The sequence below is a fragment of the Austrofundulus limnaeus genome, unplaced genomic scaffold (genome assembly GCF_001266775.1).
Source record: "Austrofundulus limnaeus strain Quisiro unplaced genomic scaffold, Austrofundulus_limnaeus-1.0 Scaffold301, whole genome shotgun sequence".
Taxonomy (NCBI): domain Eukaryota; kingdom Metazoa; phylum Chordata; class Actinopteri; order Cyprinodontiformes; family Rivulidae; genus Austrofundulus; species Austrofundulus limnaeus.
In genome coordinates, this window is record NW_013952703.1 from 433,531 (window position 1) to 438,343 (window position 4,813).

Genomic DNA, 4,813 nt, shown 5'->3' on the forward strand with positions numbered 1-4,813 from the left:
CCTTTAAAGAAAATTGTAGTATTACTGTTGATATGTTTCTGGTAGGTATAAAAGTAATTCTTAAGGCAGCCATTGTGTTTTGGAGAAATAAGTACAAAAATAAATTTTGGGGGAAAGTACAGTGTGAACACTGAGTAGCTGAATGTCTACTGAAATGAAAGTAATGGTTAAAGCTATAAAAAGAACATTAAAAGTTAAGAGAAGCAGAACACCTGACACATTTGGTCTGCTTTMAACGGACCAGAGTTTGTTTCCCYCGTTGGTCTGACTCTGGACCTTTTGTGCAGGTGTGTGAACACACTCATGCAAACTCTGGTGTGGATCAAACAAYTGGACTGAGACCCACTTTTTGAGGTGGTCTCAGTCTGCCAGACACCTGGAGGTATCTGATGGAATGAGGCGTCTCCTCCAACTGATTCCTCAAAACCTGACAAGATAACAGAACTAAATAAAGTTGCACTGTTGCTTGTGCTCCTGAGCTGCATGGTGAGTGAGTTTATACTTAATGTTTACGTTAGCGCTGTTCTCTCCTGACCGACACGAGGCTGTACACTGCCAAACCACCAGGAAGATGGTAAAAAYAGGGTGCAGATTAAGAAACGTTCAACTTAACAGAGAAAAAGGACCCAGCCTAACCAGTCTAGGTGGGCCGGTCCTTGGTCGACAGCAAAGACCAGAAAAAAGAAGCTGTGAATCTGGAAGGTCTAGCCCAGACATTCTTAACCAATGGGCCGCGGCCCAGCGCCACCTTGAGGGSCTCAAAAGAACAGTTTTTAACTTTGGGCCGTGGGTCCAMATTGATTTTGAATAAGGTGCAATATACTTTCTCACCACTAGTAGCAGTAGTGCACCACTCAGATGTTTAACAACTTTTTAATATGTAGAAGAAGAACCTTAGAAACCTGCAGAGAGTGCAAACCTATTTTTAATCAAAATTAGAAGCAAAACTGAAGGCAACCCATCAAAAATAAAGGCCAAAGTTTGTCACTAATATGAAGAGCAGCTTCTGGTTCTACCATGCAATATTTTAAAAGCTTATTTAAAACATTATCAAATACATTTGCAGATACAACTATATTTTAATTTGCACTTTATCAAATTCAGTTTTGTAGTTTATTTTTAAACATTTTGAATACATTTTAAAGAAAATTTAAACTTGTCAAAAAGCTGTTGTTACTGTTATTGTTTGTCACTAATATGAAGATCAGCTTCTGGTTCTACCATGCAAAAGTTTAAAAAGGTTTTATTTTCATTTGCATTTCATTTCGTTCACCATTGTCTTCTTCTCTTGCTTGTTGATTGGTTAACCATCCTTTGTTTGTCAGTCCTCTGCTGTTCTTCTCCTCCCTTGGTTGAGTCTCTCACTTTGACTCTGGACTCCCCAGTCCACCTGGTAATGGTGCTCCATGTATGCCTTGCCTGCCTGGATCTTACACCTAATTTACATTACATGTGTTCCGGCTCCGCTCCGACCTCCGCAGCAAATACGCACCCATTATAATCAATGAGAGTGTTTACACTGGCTGTGCAYGGCGGTGGTGAGCGGACGGCGATCCAGCAAMATTAGAACAGATCCTATTTTTGCCGGACGCCGGAGCTGTGCCGAAGTCAATTTTTAAAGATTACGTTGCACCAACAGGAAAAGAAATTAGCACAACATCCGTATTTTCAAAATAAGACACTATTAGGCTGGATAATTTGTCTGAATAATGTCGAAATTATAGCTATATTAATAAATATATGGATATATTTCTACACAAATGCTGTCAGAATGTATCGTTCTGTTTGGGAAGCAGATGAAAACGTAGCATGTAGCATATGTGTACACACACGATACACGTACATGGATTTTATTTTGAAATCAGAAGTTTCAAAAAGACGACAGCAATTCAGTTTCAACCATAGATATCAAAAGCCTTTTTATTAATGTTTTCAGCTGTGTTTAGAGTTCGTCTTTCACAGAATTAATTATTGTTTTCTCTGACTTCCACATCACTGGATTTATTGCGTGATCTTCTTCCTGCACACCCTCTGTTGGACCGGAGCGGAGTGAACGCTGTATAAACTGAGACACAAACGAACAGCTGCGACCTGCGCACCGCAGCGAAGCAGAGCTGGAACACATGTAGTGTAAATTAGGGGTTACACCCTGCTGTGTGTTGGACTGTTTCATTGCAGAGCCTGCATTRTGGGTCCTGTCTGGTATGGTAGGACCTGACCTCCATTACTCCTGTGCTGAATGTCTGTTTTTGTGCTGCCATGATTAAAGTCCTTCAGTCCAGATTTGTTGATATCAGCCTCCTTCTCAGTCTCCCTGTGCTACATGACCTGCAGGGGCTCATCTTTCTGTGAAGGCCCCTCTTCTACCTCCTCTTCTACACTGGGTTTCTGTTGCCTTTCACAATGACAGTGGTTCATCAGTTAGAACTTTCCTCCTGATGTCCTCCAGGGTCTTAGTTGCTCAAAGCTGCATGGATCTGACCTTCACTGGTCCTCTGCCTCCCTCCTTCCTCTAAGTGAATACTCTCAGAGGGTTGGACTGCTGCTGTCTTTACTCGCTCTCCTCAACATGTTTGTTGTTGCAATTATTTCTATCAAGGACATGTTTTTCTTTGTCTATCTTCAATTAGAAAATACACCTGGACCGTCCTTCTGTGTTTGTCTGTGTCTCTTTACTGTCCCCACAAACCCAGCCGATTGAAGGCTGCCTGTCCTGAGCCTGGTTCTGGTTYTGCTGGAGTTTCTTCCTGTTAAAAGGGAGTTTTTCCTCTCCACTGTCACCATGTGCTGCTCAGTGTGGGGAACTGTGATAAAGTGAAAATTTAACACAATCTGCTGCTTTCATGGACTGATAACTTTCTAATGTTTGTGAATGTTTTGTGCTGAGACCTGAGATGACTTTTGTTGTGGCTGTAAAAATAAACTGAATTAAATTCTTCTAGGAACATGAAATTTTAGATAATGAGTAGGAGTGGATTCATTTATACAAATAAAATTGTTTTGCTGTAAGACAGAATAAATAAATATGATCAGTTATCAGATCATTTACTAACAGACTAATTATCCACATTCAATGGTTTTATTTTTTGTTATGTTAAAGTAATTGTGCAAATTTTGTGTGTGTGTTTTTTTTTTCTTGAGCCTGTTTTTAGTTTATTTTGGTCTGTAGGCTGATRCAGTTTTAATGGAGGTTTTGGTAACAGAGGAGAAGCAGCAGAAAAGTCTGCTTCCTGGACTGGGCCCTGAGCTGTAAATAATTTAGATGACTAATTGGTGAATTTGGTAGAAAGAAGCAGTTCTATCCAAAGTGGGATGGATGTCATCTCTTTGCATCGATGGTCCAATTAGGAAGGAAACAGATAAAACAATGAATTCCAACATTTTTTTTTATCAAGGTTACACACCAAATCATCATTAAGTTCAGTGACCTCCAGCTGGTGTAATTGGGTGTTGTTAGGACTCATGTGAATAACAACTGACGAAATTTACATTCATCTTTCATCAGCTGTTTCAGCTAAGATTTGATGTTGCCTGCTCTGGATCCCAGAATGCATTGACTGTGGTCACTGCCACATTTCAGACTATGGAGTTGTTTCTCAGTGGTTGTGTCACTAAGTTAGGAAAATGGGTTTAAACATGAACAGCTTGGGGCCCTAGGTCTGCTGGAGAACTTCTRAGCTTCTCTTGGTGGCTCCATGCTGCCTAAGGTGGCCTGGCTAGGTAATGTCTTTTCAACAGCTCAGAGTTGAACTGACAATTCAGACAKCCTTGCCTCCAAAGCTAAAATTAGACTACATTTACTATACATTTCATTTATGCTAAAGGAAGCAGAGGAAATCACAYAATCAGTCAAAGTTTCTGATTACTTACTGTAGAGGAATCATTCATTGTGCACGAAGGTACAAATCGGTGTGATACTGAGGGAAATTAGATCCAAAGCAACTTGACGAGTCCTGCAGACATCCTGAGACATCTTCCCCTGCTTAATCTTAGTCATATGGTTTCCTTTCCAAACCCATTTCAAGCTATCTTCTGTGTTCAAATGATAAATTATTCTCAAAAAATAATGTTCATTTTTGGGACATACACAAACTCTATACATAATGGTTATGAATGGAAAACAGGTCTAAAAGCATTAAAGTAAATTATAATGCTCAAACACTGATCCAAAACCATCACACACATTTACAGTTATACATTTAAGAACTAATGGRGTTGTGTTGAAATGTTCTTTTCCAGGTGATTTCCTCTCTAAGATGTGATTATAGGTTTTAAGATGCCGCTAATGGAAGAAGGACTTAGAGAATGTAAACAAAAGCTCACCAGCCTGTCGGCTCGTGCAGCACAATGATGACTTATCATCACTTTGTGAGGCACATTTGCAGGAAATATCAGYTGGCAAGATTGGTTTGAGGTGGGTGATTCCCCGACTTCATGCTGCATAAAAAAAGACATCTGTTGGAAAACAATAAATTTGATGATGAGCTAGAGAGGCATGTTTTTTCCATCTGTTCAGCAGAGCCACTGCCTTTTGCTGGATGAGTAAATAAAAACCACTGCCAAGATGTGGCAGGAGGCCAGAGAAGCATTCATTTTGTAGCAATTACAGCACAAATTCCCCCTCCTTTCTAAATCCAGACTGAAAATCAATACCACGCTGAATTTTTTTTAGGTAAGTGTAGGGGTCACCTCGAGTGAAGAAACAAGATTTACTGCCTCGAAGCAGGCCTCGGACAGGCCTGACGAGAGGACAGGAACTCTGTCACAAATTGAACTCTATTTAGGCCATGACAGGTCATTCCAACCCTGGAAG